Source organism: Sus scrofa, chromosome 2, assembly GCF_000003025.6.
Source record: "Sus scrofa isolate TJ Tabasco breed Duroc chromosome 2, Sscrofa11.1, whole genome shotgun sequence".
NCBI lineage: Eukaryota > Metazoa > Chordata > Mammalia > Artiodactyla > Suidae > Sus > Sus scrofa.
Genome location: NC_010444.4, coordinates 135,751,975 through 135,771,592, shown reverse-complemented (window position 1 = coordinate 135,771,592; position 19,618 = coordinate 135,751,975). Strand labels below are relative to the sequence as shown.

General features: G+C 53.1%; 1 protein-coding gene across 2 annotated transcripts in view; it reads left to right on the top strand.

Annotated features, from left to right (window-relative positions):
* FSTL4 (follistatin like 4) overlaps positions 1 to 19,618 on the top strand; it is a 610,055-nt gene that overhangs the window by 325,347 nt on the left and 265,090 nt on the right. The gene's annotated exons all lie outside the window — the stretch shown is intronic.

Sequence of the window (19,618 nt, the reverse complement as noted above, 5' to 3'; positions counted from 1 at the left end):
GTCAGGTGCACCCACCTGCATGGCCCAGGAGGTAGGTCTCTGATGTCCTGCCCAGTTGCTGAGATCAACCCAATGCCAGGCCAGAGAGCAGTGCAGGTGCGAGGGCTGGGAGCAGCAAAGGACAGGTGAACGTTGCCCAAGCTGCTTGCAGCTCCGTGGCATGCAGCATCTCACAGCCAGGCCATTTTGCAGCAGAGTTAAAATTCCCCTGCAGCCACAGGGAAGGAACAGATAAATCATGAATGAATTTGAAATGATATTTCTTTCTCTTAGCTTTCTGGGTTTTGTTTTTTTCTTTCTTTTCTTTTTTTCCTTCTCTACCTCACTGCCTGCCCAGCAAACGATGTTATAGAAAATTGTAGGTTGTAAATTCCACCCAGAGCATGAAGCTGCATCCTTGCTGAGGGTCTGTAGAATGGCATATCCCCAGGCCTGTTTCCTGGGGCCTGGCAGTGGGTTCCTCACTGTGCAGCTCTCTGCAGAGCAAAAGCAGGAAGTCATTGAGATGGAAATGGGTCAGATGGGGGCAGAGGGCAGGCATCCTGGGCAGGGGTGTCCTCCCACCATGGGCATGCCAGGTGCGCATGCTCTGCTAGCATCTCTGCTTAGAACCTTGCGTGTGACAACTGGACCCAATGGAGCCTTGTCCCTAAGCTGGGCCAGAGCTGGTAAAAAAAGATCTCAGGCTTCTGGGGCCTGTTACTTGTGCCCAAGGTTGTTTTTTATCAAAACAAAACCTGGTGTGATTTTGTGCCTTGACCATTGACAGCTCTTTCTAGGGAAAAAAGAGAAAACTGAGAGCTTCCTACTCTTGGGTCCTAAGCCAGAGTGTCAGTGATCACCAAGGACCACCAGCCTGAGCAGGGGAAGCTCATCTCTGGGTCTTAGGAGCGGGGTCAGGAGGCAGGCATTAGGTGCTCAGCCGCATTTGTAAGCTGCACTTGACTTCGTTTCTCCCCACCGGGGGGGTTTGGTCTGGGGTGTGCGCACGCATTTATGTGAGTGTGTGTGTGTGTGTTGCATGGTGTGTTCCACATGTGATGGAGAAGTCCAGGCTCCAGCGGGTCACCTGACGGCCCTTGGGGTCCTAGAAGAGAATCACCTCTGAAAGCCTGATCCACTTAACTGAAAAACCTGAGGCTCTTTGCAGGAAACACCCAAGCTACTAATGTCCCTGTTCCCAGAGGAATGACCCCTCCCGCACCTCCGCCATCGGCAGAGCTTGCTGATGGGGAGACGCCAGGAGGGCTGGACCTGAGGAGGAGGGCTGGCCCCCCAGCCCCTCCGAGGGCCTCCCTGCAAATTCAGGACAGTGCCCAGGCTGAAGGGCCTCCTGTCCTGCCCAGGGAGTGGGGACTGGCACAGCCTCACAGCCCGGGGGTCCCTGTCCACAGGTCGGGGGTCATTGCGGGTACCAGGCTAGGAATCTGGCTGGCAGTTCCCGCCACCAACGCTCCACCTTTGCCTGTTCACTTCTGTCCCAAGACCTTTGGTGTCATCTCGTGCTATGGAAGCCTCCTTGGTTCTGGTCTCTGTGACACAGATCTGCCCCCGCTAGACTTTTCTCTCTTACAGGCCTCCTTCAAAGACTGCCCTCAGCCTCTACCAGTAACATCTCTGTGCCTGAGCCTTTCTGAAAGGGCAAATTTATTTATTTATTTATTTTGTCTTTTGTCATTTTAGGGCTGCACCTCCACCATATGGAGGTTCCCAGGCTAGGGGTCAAATCGCAGCTGTAGCCGCCGGCCTACGCTACAGCCACAGCAACGTGGGATCCGAGCCGCATCTGTGACCTACACCGCAGCTCATGGCAACACCAGATCTTTAACCCACTGAGCGAGGCCAGGGATCGAACCTGTGTCCTCATGGATACTCTTCAGGTTCATTAACCCCTGAGCCATGGTGGGAGCTCCTAAAAGGACAGATTTTTTTTAAAAGGCCATTCCAATAGGTTAAGAAATATAATCAGTAAAGTGCATGTACACACACGTTTAAAAAACAAACACTGGAAACCATGTCTAGTCACTTATGATGGAGCCTGATAATGTGAGAAAATAGAGTGTGTACATGTATGTGTAATTGGGTCACCATGCCGTACAGTAGAAAAAAAAATTGTTTGGGGGAAATAACAATTAAAAAAAAAAAGAAAAAACGAATATCTTTTATCTTTCGCTGTGTTGGCGGCAGTGGCAGCGGCAGCCTCACCCAGGGGCACCATGCCCACCCCGTCCCATTCCTTCTTTGAGGTTAAACATTCCTTGCCTAGTATTTTCTTAGGAAATCAAAACACTTCCCAGGATTAATATGTCTGGCATTTTAATGGATTGGTTTATTCTTTCGCTGTAGCAGAAAAACCAGGAAATACCTGGAGAGGCGCCCAGGGAGGTGAAGGAGCTAAGAGGCGTGGGGGCCAAGGGGGGAGACCGCAGGACAGGCCATAGGCAGGTGTCCCTTTCTCCCTCGCCCCCGAAGCTCTGGAAGCTTCTCCAGGCAAGGGCATCTCTTGCTCACTTCTCTGCCCTCCCTCTAAGTATGGGGCCTGCCACTGGGCCTTTAACCAGTCACGTGGAGTGCGGCTTCTTGTGCGGGAAGTGGCAAGCCGGGTCAGGTCAGACATGGACCTCTCCCAGGGCCCTCCAGTGTATGGAGGCTTTGGGCAACAGCAGGCATTATGCCTAAAACACCTCGAGGAGAGCCCGGTGATGGGCAGTTCCTTTGGAGCCATCACTTCTTGTGGTCTCAGCGGTCGCAGGCTCAGTCTGATCACCCAGGGACTGAGGGCACTAAACCAGAGCCTTCACACCCCAGCCAGCGACTGGCATCCATAACAGCTCAGTTCCAAGCTGGCAGGATTTGGATGGCTGCTGGTGACGGGGCATGGCAGCCGTCTTGCCAGGGCTTCCCGGGCTATAGGCTGTGCCACCTTTGGGGTCAGAGAGATCTTAATTGTCTTGGCAAATGTTTCCTATGTCTGAGCAGCCGTCTGCCCTCTGTGTAAGTCTATGAGCTCCCGTAGTTCCTGCTACAGGTTTGAATTCAGGGTTGAGGCTGGCTTCATGGATTGGATGCGGAGGAAGGGATTTCATTGGTGGGGACCCATCATGAAAGAGAATCCGACTCCTGCACCCTTTCACACGGGGCCTGCCCAGGAATTCCTTCCTTGCCAAGCTTCATTTTTCACAGCTCTGCAACTTTACTTAGATGTATGTGTTTTTGCTTTGTAATCAGATTTTCACCAAACTGATATATCATTAAACCTTTGTTTTTACAATACATGCTTTATTGCAAAACCAATTTCAACGAAGTATTGCAGATGCAATGTAATTTTTATGCCTTAGTTATTTTTTTCTTTTTTTTTCTTTTTTGGTTGCTAGGGTACCAAACACTTTTGAGGAAGTAGCTTGATAGTATCTATAATATGGTGGTTTTCTGGATAAGGGATTGCATTATCCCCCTGTAATACATTTGGGCAGACTGTATCCATCATGGCTTGGGCTAGATAAATAAATTAAACCTCGCTGATTGAGGAAAGAAATGTGCTATTTCTCTTGCTGAGAATGGTTTATGCTTCTCTTCTGACAGCTGCTGTGTTGCTGGTATACCCTCATCTCCACCAAACTTAGTCACTTCCACTCCTTATGGAAGATTAAAACGCTGCAGTGGCTTTCAGACTGTGACCGCCCTGCCTCTGAGGCTGGTGACCACCCCTACCCTGAGGCCCCAGCCCCTCAGCCCTGTCCCTCTCCCTCATTAGTCATGAGCTGAGCCTCGGGACTCCTCCTGGGCACTAACCATGAGCTACACATGGTGGGGACCACACCCTCGTCCAGGCCCAGACTGTGGCTCCCAGCCGTGGACTCAGAGGGGTTCCTTCTCTCCCATCTCCTTCCCCAAGTTGGCAGCCTGGGCAGGGCAGGTGGCAGGGCCAGCCCAGGGTCTGACCCATTTCAGGCTTTGATGCCCTAGGAGAGCCCGGAGGAGTCAGAGCAGAGTCCCCTCTGTGAGGCGCCTATGCCAGGCACAGCTAGGAGCTGCTCCCAGGCACCGATGCCATCACTTGGGGAGGAAGTGCACATGCAGCCAGCCTTCTGGTCTCCGTACCTGAACTTGGAAAGCTCGAAGCCGATGACTGTGCGCTCAGAGTGTTGTCACAATGAGGCCGTGGGGATGCTGATGACACAGATTGCAGATCTCAGGAGAGGGGGCATCAGTTAAGTCTTTAGTGAGCATCTCTTTCTGGGTTCATCCCTCTGGTGAATGAGGCTTCCTTGCAGGAGAGAGAGGAGGCGTATGTCCTTTCTGCTCTCTCATTTGTTGTCGCTGGATCTGGAGGAATTGGTTCACTCATTTGTTCATTCATTTTTTCACCCATCCGTTCATTCATTTTGGAGCTCACATGTGCTCTGGGCACTGGCGTCTATTCAAGTTCACCAGGCACTGTGGGTGTCCTCCCACATCCCTTCCCCTCTGCCTCCCAGGCTTGGCAGGAGCATTCAATGGCGCAGTGCCACACAGTACAGGGAGAGCCTGCAGTGGGGAAGAGCATTGCCACTGTCATGCCCGTGGTTTTTAGATGAGGTCAGCAGAGCTGTGTCCTGTGTGGTCTCTCTAGGTGGGAGTAGCGCCAGCACACCTCACTCAGCCCTCAGGGACCTGGCTTTCCCAGGGAAAGACCACCAACCCCTTTTTTCTGTATAAGAAGGACTCAGCATTTGCAAAAGCAGGAGTTCCCTTCATGGCTCTTCATGGCGGAAACAATCGAATCTGACCAACATCCATGAGGATGCAGGTTCGATTCCTGGTCTCACTCAGTGGGTTAAGGATCCGGCGTTGCTGTGAGCTGTGGTGTAAGGTCTCAGATGCGGCTCGAATCTGGCATTGCTATAACTGTGGCTGTGGCGTGGGCCAGCAACTACAGCCCCCATTCGACCCCTAGCCTGGGATCCTCCATATGCCGCAGGTGCAGCCATAAAAACCCATTAAAAAAAAAAAAAGAATGGCAGAGCATTTCCACTCCTCCCTTTTAGAAAAGTCCCTCTCTGGGTTCTGGGTTCTTTCTGAGATGGACTCCCAAAACTACATTGAGCTCTGTTGAAACTCACTAAATAAATCCCTCCCAGCTGGCTGCAGAGGTCATTGGAATTGTGAGCAGTTCTTGTGAAAGTTAATTTAATGCATTCACTGTAGACCACTTGCCATTCCTGGCACATTCATGGTTAAGATAGTGGATTCTGGACCCAGACTGCCTGTGTTCAAATCCTGGCTCTGCTATTTATAAGCTGAGCGATCTTGGGCTAATTGCTTAACCTCTCTGAGCCTCAATTCCCTCATCTGTAAAGTATACGTAATAAAAGTACGTACTGCACAAGGCAGTTGTAAGGATTAAGTGAGTTAATACATATAAACCTCTCAGAACAGTGCCCAGCACCTAGTCAAGCAGTGGATGTGTGAGCCATTGTTAGTGTTTCTGAAGGAATTTCCATTTAAATGAGAACTGTCTACAGAAATTGCCTTCACAGAAATCTCTTAGCTCAGGAAGATTTTCCCAGCTGCAGATCCCACTAAGTATTCCTGTGTTGTTTTCCTTTTCTTGTTTGGTGCCACACAAATACCTTTGTCATCATTTAAAAATCCAGTTCTTTGGTTTGGTCCTTGAGAGATACGAGCAAAGGATGATGGAAACCGAGCAGTCTCTATCTTCTTAGACAAGCTTCTTCCCGGGTAATCAGACAGGCCAGGGTGACTTTCAGCAGTGCAGCTGGAGATTTTATGTTTTAAGGGGCGCCGGGCCAAGCAGCGGACCCCAGAGACTGCTGACATCTCTGTTTCCTCGCCACCTTGGTCTGCAAGAGTCACGGCCCACCATTCTGCCCTGGTCCTGGCTCTTGGCCCCAGGGGTTTTGTACATTCACAGGCTGTGGCCTCCAGTGCGTCCTGTGGCCCCCAGGTGAGCTGATATGAGACTGACCTAGAATTGGGGACCTGGGCTATGTCATCAGGGGCCACGTGTGACTTGCACGATGAACGCCCGCTTCTCTGCAGAGTTGGGGGCTCCATCCCCTGTGCTCCTGCAGCCAGTGCCTGGAACTGTGGAAGCCCCGGGTGCTCAGCGGGCCCGCCTCCCAGCCAGGTGTGGAGGAAGAGGGACTCTGCCTCCTATGTCTACACCCTCAGTGCCTTCTGCTCCTGACCCAGGGGTGGGGGGTGATGAGGCAGACAGAAGGCAGGACGCGTGGACCTTCTCTTTGGCTATAGCCACTTTGGTGCTTGTAGCTCCTGGCAAGCTCAGTGCTCTCTTTCCAGAGCTCAGTGCTCTCTTTCCACAAGGAAGGGTTACATCAATTTCACCGCCAAAGAAATAGAGAAATCCAGTTCTTCTGCCTGACTCTGTTGATGCTGCTGCCTTCTGAGTTGCCCCTGGGGCATCAGAGAAACCCCCTCCCCTTTAAAGTTTCTGGTTCTTATCTGTAAGATGAGACCCTCTCTCCCCAGCGTGGTGCTCCCTGGAGCCTGGCCAGTGGCTCTGTCCGCAGGTGTGTTTGAGCCCTGTCCCCATTCACCACTGTTGACCTTCTCAAGTTTTCCTTTTGTTGGAAGGAGACCCTCAAGAGACGTCCTGATTGACATGGAAACCTTGACCCTCAGCCAGTGCAGGTGGAACGCGTCAGCATGTCCAGTCCCCGCCTGCCAAGGTCAACTCAACCTGCCCTCCAGGGGCTTTGCCGAAATGTGGGGGCGGGGGGAGGGCTTCTCCTTCCAAGTTGCTCAGGCTCCATGCCGGCTCTCTCTCCGGGTTCCCCTCTCTCCCTTTCCTCCTCCTCCATCCTCTGCCCCCTCCCCCCCGCTTTCCTCCTCTCCCAAGCTTGCCCTCCACTGGCCCCATAACCCCTAGTGTGAAATGCCAGGCCACCCGGAATCCTCAGAGTCCAGATCTTGTCTGGCGCGCACTAAGTGCGGGCGTGGTCGGCCTCTCTCCTCGTCGGTCTGCAGCCTGCTCTCCTCTCCTCTCTGAATGCCCCAGCTTCTTGATGGATGCGATCTGAAAAGCCAACTGTAGACTCCTGCATCAAGTCAGCTGCTTGTGGCACTGAGATGACAGGTGCGATGTTTTCCTGGGGATGCTGAACTGGGAAAAGCACCATCTCCCGTCGTAATGGAGCTAATGGCGTTCCGCTCAGGACAGCTGCACTTACATCTGGTGTTAAACCACCGTTATTTAAACTTTATGAAGCGAGAGGATGCCAGCTCGGCCACTTGCAGCATATAAATTATGTCGATTGCACATGCACTTTTTTTAACCCTGGTTCTCCTGAATTATGAAAGACAGACAAGACCGATGATGGTTCTCAGGGCTCCCCTGGGCCCCGAGGGCTGTGTGTGCAGGAGCCCTTGCTTGAGGTGTGAGCAGATGGCTAAGTGGAAGTGGCAGGGCTGGAGCCCCAAGCCGCCCCCATCCATGAGGGCGCAGCCCTGGTGAAGCCCATCACTTCTGAGGGGCCCATGACTCTGGGCTCAGTGGGTCCCCTCAAGGGACCTCCTTTGCCACCTCCTTTTGGGGAGACCCGGGTTGTATGTCATAAGGAGAATGGAGGTTACAGCTGGCCTACTTGTCAAAGTCTCCAAGACAGAAACCGACTTCGTGATGGCAGGTTTGCCTCCCGGGTTTTTTCCCCCAGAGCGTAAAAACAGAGGAAGCTGATATTTGTGTTTGGTGTAGCAACTGGGTGGGCTCTAAGCAGAAAGGAGCCTCTCAAAGTCAGCTGGGAAGAGGTGTTCTAAAGCCACTGGGGTTGTCCCTGCCAAACTCAGAAGACCTTTGCATTTCTAAGTTGAACTTGACCTAAACCCAGAAGGAGGAGCTGGGACTGCGACTCTAGCTAGACAGCTGACCTCAACGCACCCACCATAAAGGCTCCGTGGACCCCCCTCTAGAGCAGAGGGCCTGCGGAAGAATCCTTGCAGATCCCTTTTGCTCAGGGGAAATGCAGTTTGCGCTCCATCTCTTTTTCTTTGAATTGCCTCCGTTTGCCGATATTTAACAGACCTGAACGGAAAATGAATTGATCAGTGATGCCGGGGGAGGGAGTTGAAAAGAGAGTGCCTGTGGGAAAATCAGCCGTCTCAGAGATGTCGGGGAGCTTTCCTGTGGACTTTGAAATATTGGAGAGAAGGCCGTGGCTAGGGTTACCCTCACCCTGTGCTCCACCTGGGCTGGAAGCCTGTAGAAGGCCCCCTCTGGACCCCTGCTCTCGGCTCTGCTTCCCAGGCTTTCGCCGTGTGGGATCACTCCTGATTACTTTATTGGGTGACAGATGCCAGTCTCCTGGCCCCATCCCCCTGGATTCGAGCCATAAAACCTGCCTCTCTCAGGACACAACCCACCGCCCGGGACTTTAAGAGAAATCCCACATGTGTCCCAGACTATTTGGCAATAATTCCACGGGACCCTATCCGTTGGCGTTCAAATGCCCCCCAAACAAGGCATCAGGCTCAGGCCTTTGGCAGAGCACGGCAGGACCTCATCACAGTGCCCACTGTCCCTCTGGCAGGGCTGGTCTAGGGCGAAGCGGTGAGGTGCCTGGTAGAGCAAAGGCACAGCCACTCCAGAGCTTCTGCGGGGTGCAGCATGGAGAATGTACACTTCAGAGGAAAGGGCATGCCAAGGGGATCCAAGAGGGGGGAATCAGGCACACCCCACCCCTTTTCAGAGTTTGCCTGTGTGCCTAAAGGCCGCCGCGGCAATGTCATCTTCTCTGGGAGGAAAAACCCGTTCAAACCATTGTCAAAATTACCTCCCTCCCCAGGATGAATTCGTCAGTTGGCCATTAAACATCTGGGTGTGAATGAGTCCATCACCTGAAACATTGGTGGCCGCTGTGGTTTCCAAAGAGCATTGGGTCCGGGGACCTGAATTTAAATCCCTGTCTTATCTCTGTGAGTGGGTGTCAGGCTGTTCTGGGTACCTGGGGAGGTTTCTGGGAAGACAAATGTTCCGAGCCCCCCAGCCTGCAATCCTGAATCAGCAGAACATTTTTAGCAACTGCCGCAGGAGGTCGGGGCCACCGTTTGAGAAACACTGGCGGATGTCTGACCTTGGGAGTTGGCAGCAATCTTTCTCTGCCTCAGCCTCTGTGTCTAAGGCGGGAGTGTTGATGTGCCCCCAACAGTGTCACTGGGAGGAGACAGAGAAAGGCCAGCACCTGGGGTGGGGGAGCTGTGACCCCGGGGAGGTCTGACCTTGGGGTGGCCCCACTGTCAGCCCCAGGAGCCCCTGAAACTTACCCTGTGTGCTGTGAGGCGTGCACACTTGCATGTGTCACTCAGGGCATGAGCACAGTGGGCGGGTGACAGGAGTGACACCCGGGCCACAGGCTGCCAAAAGCCTTCTGCACACCTGAGCCCCAGGTCATAGAGCTGGCAGCCAAGCCCCTGGCATACGACCCTGGCTTCTTCTCCCCTTCAGACGGTGGTGCTGGCCCACTGCTCAGCTGTGTCCCTGAGGAAGGTCACCTGGCCCTCGGAAGACAGAGGGTGTGGAGAGAAGGTTGGAAGCCGTGACTGTTGCAGAGTCGATAGAAACTGTCGGAAGGGCAGCCCCGGGGAGGGAAGCGGCATATGGCTTCAGCAGGGGCAAATTAGTGCAGTGTTACCTTCCTGCTACTTTACGATCCCTGTTTACTGAGAGTGCTTAATTTAAAGTGTCTTCTCGGCATCTCAAGTGTGAGCAAAGACGAAACACAGCTACTTTCCTGCAAATATAGGAAAGGCGGGATACTCGCACATTGCACACACAGCGTAGAAATAACAGTGTCTTCGTTGACGTTATTTGAGATAAAAATCTTGCCATCTGTTCCCAAGAAAGCAAAACAAGTAAGTTCTGTTGAAAACTTCTGCTGTTTCCGCCAGCACGGTCGCTGGCACTAAAATGGTGTTTAAAAAATAATAACCCGGGTACATTGTTGCTCCTGATGCTTTATCCAGTTTGAGCGGCAGGAATCTTGACCGTGGCTCTCACCGGGGCTATTGTCTTTTCCCCTGGGCAGCCAGGGTGCTACGCTCAAGCTCAAGGTTGGAATTTTCGAGGCGATGCCTTTTGTCCTGCTTTGATTTTTCCGGTAAAGGGTGGCCTTGAGAGAAGTCAGAATAGCACCATGGCTTTGCAGGGAACTTGGGTTCCCGGTGGCTCCACGGGGCCTCGGGCAAGTTCTTCCCTTCCTCTGTGCCTTGGTTTCCCTAACTAACACGGAATGGTCAGGATGCCAACTTCATGGGCATGCTTGTCACATGCCCAGCACACAAGTTCCCTGGTGTGCTGGCCATGACTGCCCCTCCTTCTGCCCCAGGCACACCTCTGCTGTCGTGGTGCACACACGGGAACTCCATGGAACAGCCAAAGGAGCCCAAGATGAAGTGTCTAGGTCGGGTCCTGCGAAATCAAAAGGAAATGGGACCTTGATAATAGGAGCCCCCACCCCCACCCCCCATCCCTTCACCATCCATGAGCTCCTTGGTCTTCCTGGTCTGAACGCTGTAGACCTGTGCTCTCCGCATCCTGTCTCCTGACCCCACCCTACCCCTGCTGCTCTGTAGCCAAATGACTGGTGGTCAGAGCACCCGGCGATGAAGGTCCAGCAGGGGCCTGGATGGGCTGGGCCACACAGCTAACGAGAATGGGGTCAAGCCTGGAACCTGGACCCAGCGGGGCATGGTGGTCCCTGAATGAGTAGACCCATCCCCCAGGGGGCTACACTCAGATGTGCAGCTTCATGGAGGACACTGGGGTGGGGCTGCGAGATGGGGCAGCTGCTGAGAGAGAGGCCCATCCCCGGGCTCCCACCTGCTGCAGGCCGGGAGGGGCAGCATGGCGTGTCAGGACCAGGCTCTCCTGATGTGGGGGTGCCCGGAGAGGGGGGGCAGGGCTCATGCAAAAGAGTGGAGCAAACTTCAGAGGAGAGGGGTGGGGACACGGGACACATGACGGCCGTAAGTTCAGGAACAGAAGAGGGCTGCAAGGTCCTGGTCAGGTTGCCCTCAGAACCTGCCTGCGGATGAGGGTCTGGGGGCCCTGGTGGGCTCTGGGGGCCCCTGGAGTAGGGCTGATGCAGGAGGAGAGTCACCTCCGGCGGAATGAAGGTCATGACTGGTAGCATTTTTGTGCCCTGCAATCCATCACTCAGAAATCACTGGCCCTTGAGTTTACAAACCACATATAAACTTCGAGTATCCATTAAAAGAACTGCCGCGGGACACGCGGTTTGCCTAGAACAGCACCCCGCCTGCCATCTGCTCCCACATGTAAATTATCTGTGTTTTATAACCCTTCGTGGAAGTTGTTTAAAAATGGTTGTCTTTTTTTTTTTTTTTTCTCTCCTCTTCAAAAACTCACGCATAAATTCCAAGCTCGATTAACCCGGCCCCAAGAATCTCCCTCTGTTTTAATGCTGCCGCACCCGGGCAGGTGAACACACAGATCTGCCAGAAGAAAACCCCAGCTGAGGAGCAGCCTGATGCACCCCCAACACCCCCGTCCGGTCGGCACTGGGGGGATCTGCCTGCCCCCAGCCGCTGGGGTCTTAGAGACTCTCCAGCTGGGGCTGCCTGGTCCCTGGGGATGCTCCTTGACCCCAGGAGTCCCTGGACAGAGGGGCTGGCTGAGATAGTATGCCCAAGACAGTGGGCACCAGGGCAGGCAGAGCCTACCCAGGTGGGAGAGGAGGGGCAGAGGGAAGCCCCGCCCACCTGCCTGCCTTCACTTAAGGCCAGCGCAGCTCAGGGGATGCTCTGACCCCACCCAGGGAGACTCACCCAGCAGGGCCCTGTGAGTTGGCGTCTGCCCCTCCCCTTCTCTGATTTTTAAAGGCGATGTTAGAGGAACGCGGACTTGCTCTTTAACTTGAATGTGAACCCTGAATGAAGTCAGAACAAGAACGGGATGGCCGCGTCTTCAGACCAGCCTTCTGAGAGGGGCCTGTGTTTTCTCACGCGCTCTCTGGCCCCAGCTCTCCTTCTCTGCCCTCCATACCGAGCTCAAGGGCAGACTGGGGGACAGTGGGCTTGGACAAGGACTCGAGGCAGCCAGGCGTCCGGCTCTCCTCCCTGGGGCCCAGCAGTGGAGGCTGTGCTGGAGGATGCCATGGGCTCAGTGGCGCAGGGAAGGGACTGCTTGTGACCTCCTGTGCCCTGCAGGAGCCCTCCTTCACCTCGGCCCCTGCCCAGGCCGGAGAGCCCGTAGGCTAAAGAGAAAGGACCCAGAGCCCAGGAGCTCCAGCTCGCTGGGTCCTGGCTGGCCAGGGCAGCAGCTGGAGGCAGACAGTGATCGAGCAGGAGACAGAAGACCCAAGGGCATAGCGTAGACCTTCCTTGATTGCCCAGAGTGGAGCAGGAGTGGGAGCAGAAAACCCATGTGGTCCCTGAGAGGGAGACCTGGCCACACTCTAGCTGCAGGTGGCGTGGGAGTTGGAGCCCCGGAGCTGGCTTTGCTGGTGATGGGAGTGGAGAAGCAGGCGGCCCATTTCGCTCAGTACATCTGACCACCCAGGCAGCGTGCAGGGCAGGCCCTCTCCTGGGGGCTGTCTCAGTGAGCTGGGCTGCTGTAACCAAAGACCACTGATGGGCAGCTTACCGCAGACGTGTATTTCTTAGGCTTTGGAGGCTGGAAGGCTGAAATCAGGGTGCCAGCATACTGGGGTTCGGGTGAGGACCCACTTCCAGGCTGCAGGACGCCAACCTGTCCCTGTGTCCCCGCATGGAAGAAAGGGCTAGGGAGCGCCCCCAGGCCTCATTTATAACAGCAATCATTCTCTTAACGAGAATGGGCCCTCGGGACCTAACTACTCCCCACAGACCCCACCCCTAATACCAGCACCTTGAGGGGTGGTTCAACGTAGATATTTGGTGGGGGGTGGAATATTCAGTCATAGCGGGGGCTGTGAACAAAAAGATACCTCCCTGTCTGTCTGTCTTAATCTTTTCCTTTTCGTTTCTCCCTTCCTTTCTTCCAGTTGTTTAGTCATTTAAGAAACACTGTAAGGGGGAGTTCCCACTGTGGCTCAGTGGGTTACGAACCCCACTGGCATCTATGAGGATGAGGGTTCGATCCCTGGCCTCAGTGGGTCAAGGAGCTGGTGTTGCCGTGAGCTGTGGTGTAGGTTGAAGATGCAGCTCAAGTCCCACGTGGCTGTGGCTGTGACTGTGGCCGGCAGCTGTAGCTCTGATTGGACCCCTGGCCTGGGAACTTCCATATGCTGCAGGTGTGGCCCTAAAAACAAAACAAAAACAAAAACACAGAAACACTATAATAAGCTGGGGATAGAGAGTCCCCAAGACAGACACGGTCCCCCTCCATATGCCCTGGCCTGAGAGCCGCAGCCCGGCGTAGGTGTCAGGCAGGAAGAGGGGGTGCTATAGGAACATATAGCAGGGACCCCAGTCTCAAAATGGAGAGGTAGGAAACTGTCTCAGATGACGTGATGTCTAAACGGAAAGGCAAAGGTGGGACCGGGCGGGGTGGGATTCCGAGCAGACAGAAGGGATGTGCAAAAAGCAGGGTCGGGGAGCCTGATACAGAGTTGAGGGGGGGGTTGTCTTTAAGGGCACTGAGGTCTGGCTGGCCTGTGGCACCAAGGGCAGAGGTAGGGGTGGGGCCTCCCGTGAAGCTGGAAGGCCCTGGGGCAGGAATTGCCCTACCAGTGCCAGAGCCCTTAGACCATCAGGCTGAAGCCACAGAGGAGCTGGCCTGGGAGGGTGGGATTCCTTAATGATTCCTGGGGTCCCCACCAAGCACCACCCCCCATCAGGTCCAGCACTCAGGTCGCAGAACGTTATTGGGAAAGCCTAACACCCCTGTCTCCAGCAGGACAGGTCCGAAGGGCCTGGCACCTGCCTCGTTCTAAGGAGCACATTCAGGGGCAGAAAGGGGCAGGGACTTCCCCAAAGTGGGTGCACGTGGCCCCCAATACCAGAAAGTGTGAGAAGCCTGTTCGATCTTGGATGTTTAGATCGTTTGGGCTTTCCTTTCCCAGCTGGGAACCCTTAAATGTTGCCATTTCTTCTTTAAGGCACATGAGAAGAATTGAACTCCCCTTATCACTCTCTTGCACCTGGAAGCATCTTAGATGGGAACAGTTGGATATTTTTGGACCTTGAATGAATGTAAATTCCACATTTAGACTCCACCACCCATGTTTGATTTCTAATTAGAATGTCACACTTACCTTATGAACACGAGGTGTTGTGCTGCAATCCTTCTGCGCAGGAGGGTGGGGATGGGCGGAAATAAAGGTGGTCCATATGGAACCGGAGTGATATTTCTGCAGGTGGATTTAGAGGTAATGATCTCTGATAAGCTGAGTCTTCAGAAGTACTCTTTAAAATCATCCTATTCGACTTAATGTGCTTTGTTCACATTTCACAAGATAGGCAGGGTACCTCTTGTTGCTTTTAGGAAGGTACAACGTATGCGATTATACATGCCAAAAGGGGACATGGTGCATAAAGCCTGGAGATATTGGTGGTTTGGGCTCAGTGATAAAATGCAACTTAGTCACTGAGTGGCTTTGTCTGGGTGACCATGAAAGCCTCATTGAGCCTCTCTGACTCAGCAGAAAGAAGGACGTGTGTTTGGGGTCCTTTGATGGAGGGTCTTTGCACAGATGCCTCTGTGGCTTTTACCTCTTACTTCTTCCACCAGAGTTCAGGATGATATACCATTGCATGGAAGCTTTTAACAAAATAAATCAAAGAATGACACCCGTGGTGTATTGTATTGGTTTTGCTAAACATGCTTTTATTGACTCTGGTCAAAAACAGATGAGGGTTTTTTTCCTTAATCTTGATAAATAGAGGTAGATAAAAAGCATCAACATCACATCTCTCAAGAAAAGCTGCGGAAGAGGAAATTCGATAAAAATGGATCTGACTCTGTGCTAGCCTAGGCTGTTTAGCAACTTTCATTCTAGTGACTTAATGGCGAGATCGCGCAACTGTACAATTAGCAACAAAGAGAAATGACTGGGAGCTGAAAGGGACGTCTGTGCTGTCAATTTGCAGTCCTGCTGCATCTTCTCGTAACCAAGTAGAGAGAGAGAGAGCTGAGATCTTGTTACCCCGTGGCACGGATAGAGAGCTGTCCTTAGCCAATTAGCCGGGCGGGGGGAGCTTCTTGCCACCGGACATCAGCAGATGAGATGGTTGCATGGAGATGCCTCCTCGTTTCTCCTGGAGGATGTTGCGTGGCCCTGCCTCTGATGTGCATGGCTGGAGTACTTCTTAGAATTTCCAATCTAGGGAATGCGACTCCTGCAGGCTCTGTGTGACAGAGCGGAGGCAGGTCTCTGTCCTCATGGACCCAGCATCTCCCCATCAGGGGGTGATGCCAGAAGCTCACTAGTTGACTGGCATGGCGGCCCACACCCATTCAGAGACACGATGCTCCATCGTCGAGTACCCCCCTGTCCCGGGCCCTGCCACCCTGCACTGAGACTGGGCACAAGAGAAGCTGGGCTCGCCAGATAGACAGTGGCCGTGACTGACACTGCTGTCAGTATGGATTGAATCAGCCAGTCTGACCACACCGGAGCATGCCTCTGGGAGCGTGTGATGCGGCATTGTGGGCTAGGCATCAGCAAAGCTGAGTTCCTCAGTCCTGACCTTGCCACCAGCCATCTTTGCGTCCAAGTACAAGGGACTCAATTTCCCCAGACCTATTCCTGAGTCTCTTATCCCTGTCTGTCACAGATGCTTGCCTCAGGCCCCAGCCCAGCTCTCCATCATTTGTGGTGACAGATTATCCACCTGTGACCCTCTGCCTCTGAATCTGCTTATCGTCACTAAATAGTTCTTGGTCCCTGAAGCAGACACCACCAGTGCCCTTAACCCTGGCTTCTCACAGTTTCCTATACAATGAAGGCTTCTCCTGGGTCCTTGCCCTGGATGCCGAGATGTGCTCTGTCCGTGCACAGGGCAGGCCAGAGGTGCTGGGATCGTAATGTCCCTGAGAGCCACCTTCAGCCAATGGCGAGTGAGAGCTGTTGGATAAGGAGCAGCTCTGCACCCTCAGGTGGGACCTGGAGCCATGCCCTCCCTCCGTCTCCCAGAGGTGCCTCCCCAGCCGGTGTGAACCCCAGTTGCCCACGGCGATAACCTGCTCATTAACGTTCTCTGCCCTGGCTTCTGTCTCTTCCTTGCTAATTTCCTTATCCCCTATGAATGCTTCCAGGGATCCTCTCCCAATAAGCTGTTTGCACTTAAATCCTTGCCTCGGGTCTGCTGCTGGGAACCACACCAAAGCAGGCACCACCTACCCCAGTTCCAAATGCCTGTGCTGCGTAGGCCCTGAAAACGAGGGTGTTTCCTTCTTTCTCCTTGCTGTCTTCTGGAACAGGGCTGACCTCGTCACAGAGACAGGAGGCCCAGGCCAACAGGGAGTTCAGGTGCACACACATCTAGCCACTAGGGCACGTGCCTCCTCTCTGCGGTGCCACGGTGGGCCCAGCAGAGGCATGGTGTGATGACGAGTGGGGGCTGCAGTGCGGTTCTGAGGCTACGCCTGGACCCCTCCTCCATGCCAGGCCTTGGCTGCATTCCCTGCAGTCTCAACTGTCTCCTCTCTCCTTCCAAGCTCTCAAAGGTTGCGTCTGCCAGTGGAATGAACCAGGCCACTGCTCTGGGTGTCCCACCACTTGGAGACCCATCCCACTCCTTGGCATGTCCATCCGGTGTTCTACAGGGAAGGAGCTGAGGCCAGTGCCCACCGCTTCCTAGATGCAACAGAGGTCTCGGGTCAGCCTGGCATTGCCATGAGCATCTTTGTCGCCCAGGCAGATGGAAGGGCTCAGAGCAGCCCCAGTCCCCGTTGGCTGATTGATTAGGGCTCCACATGGGCCTCTGGGGCAGACTTTGATCCTCTCCACAAGCAAGTGCAAGTCCAGATCCCTCCCCCACATCGGTCTAGGAGACATTGTGCAGGAAGCCTTGAGCTGCCCACCACTGCCAAGGTGGACAGAGCTTGTTTCCATACTCCCACCACGCCCCCAAGGCCCTTGCCCCCTCATCAGTGCCCTGGAGCTGTTTAGTGAAAGAGGGCACCCCTGGCACCCAGAGCTTCTCCTGTGCCACCTGCTGGGCTGGGCCTGCGGTTCTTCCGGGGCCAGCTTGCTCTTCCTTTCCCTCCTCCCACTCCATCTGTCCCCCAGCTGCAGAGCCCTGCTCTCTAAGAACTGTGGGGCCTTAGAGTGACTGAGCACGTCATCTTTGCTTACAACCAATAGATCAACATCTAAATACTCCAGGGGAGGGGTGGGGGGCAGGGGGCGGTGTCTGAGCCCTAATTCCTATGACTGAGGGAGTAATTTCCTAATGAAGGGATTTCCACCAGTGATGCTGCTGGGCTTGGGAGTGGGTGAAGTTGGGCCAAGCACCCAAATACCCTTGAACTTGCCCCCTTCCAGAGAGCTTTCCACACAGCACAGCCTGCTCTGCCCATGTGCATCCCAGGCCGGCCACACGACCAGGTCCCGGCCTTCTTGGGATAGTGATGCCGTCTTGCAGTCATAGACACCAGGGCCAGAGCTGGAATGCCTCTCATTCTAGACCTTGCTTCAGAGACAAGGCAGTTTCAGCGCCACGAGGAAAGGGACCTTCCCTAGGTGTCCCAGGAGTCGGCACCTGAAGCGGATGCACGAGAGAAGGAGGAGGAGGCAGGTTCTCCAGGTCCTGTAACCTCTCCCTCCTGGAGGGGACAGTCAACCTCCCACCCGACAACAGGCTGTAAATCCTCCTTCTCACCCGGACCCCTGAAATAACTTGTACTGATTTACAGTAGAAACCCCCAGAGTAACCAGATGTTGGCAGATCTGGGCCTGGTCATGTCAGAAGGCTTAGCCTTTGGGATGGTTTAGCAATGGGATCCTGCTGTATAGCACTGGGAACTCTGTCTAGTCACTTATGATGGAACATTTAATGTGAGATAAAAGAAGGTATACATGCATGTGTGACTGGGTCACTATGCTGTACAGTAGAAAAAATATATAAATAATTGATTTTAAAAAAAGAATGTCTTATGTAAACGCAAAGGGTAATAGATTGAAAGGGCTCACAGAGTTCTAGAAAAAAGGAAAAAAAAATTCGAGGCAGTCTTGTTCTCCGCCCATCAGCAACCCCCACCCGACCCAGAGGCAGCCCGGATCTCCTGGACATCAGCCAAGGCTGGGAGACCAATCCCTTCAGCGCCAACATTCTGCTCCCAGGCGTCCCATCCCAGGCCACCAGGGGGTGCTCGTTGCCACTTCCCTGTCTGACTTGCCTTCTCCAAGGTGACAGTGTGACCTCACAGGTTCATGACTTACATCTACACTGACTTTTACCAGAGTGGGCAGGAGAAGTAAAAACGGTGTGTGGGTTTTCAGCAGCTCTGAGCATCCAAACTCATCCAGCCCTTTTACATGTACTATAAATCATTGCGCGTAAACCGCGTCCTTTGCCTGCAGCCCTCACTCCTCTTCAGATCTTCCCCAAAGGGGGAGCTAACTAGACCAGTTTTGTTCACCTTCTACATTTCATGTACTTGGGTTGCATGTGGTTTTCTTCATTATAATATCCTTCTCATATGGTGTAAGCCCCACTGCCAGGACACTTAGGATAATGATGAATTTGCCCTTCTGTCTTTCCTGAAAACTTGCCCCCGTCAGCCTCCCTCTGTTGCTCACTCATTGCTTGTGATCCTGTGAAGGCACAGATTCTGCAGCTTCCCCCACGGCTGCCTCTTTTCCGCACCCCCATATCTATTTCTCCACCTCGTCTTAGTGACTTGAACGTATGTCCCTGACTTCAGGGACTTCGCAAATTCTTTTCTATTTATAACCCCTAATATGTTTCTGTCCAGTGGTACAGTATATTCTTCTTCTGATCAATACTGTCTAGCCCATAGACGTAGCCTGCAAAAGGTTGTGAGATATATAGACACAAAAATTCTGCTAGCATCCAGGAAGAAAAAAATCAAATCAACTCATGACTTCTTGTCTATAAATACTAAATGCCAGAAGATCATGGAGCAGTGATTAGAGAGTTTTGAGGACAAATTATTACAAGAAAAGAATTTTGTGCCTTGGCTAAGTATTGTTCATGTGTGAAGACAAGAGACAGGCATTCTCAGATATGTCATAGTTCAAAAGCAGAGCACGTCCTCCTGCTTTTCCTCATTAAAAAAAAAAGTGCTTTGTCATACTCCATCCCATTGATAAATGAATCAAAATCAATATTCAGAAAAAATAAATTGTGTCCTAAAAGAATGGGTGATGAGATTCCAGATGAGTTAATTACAGAATTAAGTGTATATAATTAGAGTAACATACTGATAATTCAATAATAATAAGAAATAGGAGTTCCCATTATAGCACAGCAGAAACAAATCCAACTAGTATCCATGACGATGCAGGTTCGATCCCTGGCCTCGCTCAGGGGGATAGGGATCTGTCATTGCTGGGAACTGCGGTGTAGATCACAGACATGGCTTGGATACTGCATTGCTGTGACTGTGGCGTAGGCCGGCAGCTGTAGCTTGAATTGGACCCCTAGCCTGGGAACTTCCATATGCCACAGGTGTGGCCGTATAAAGCAAAAA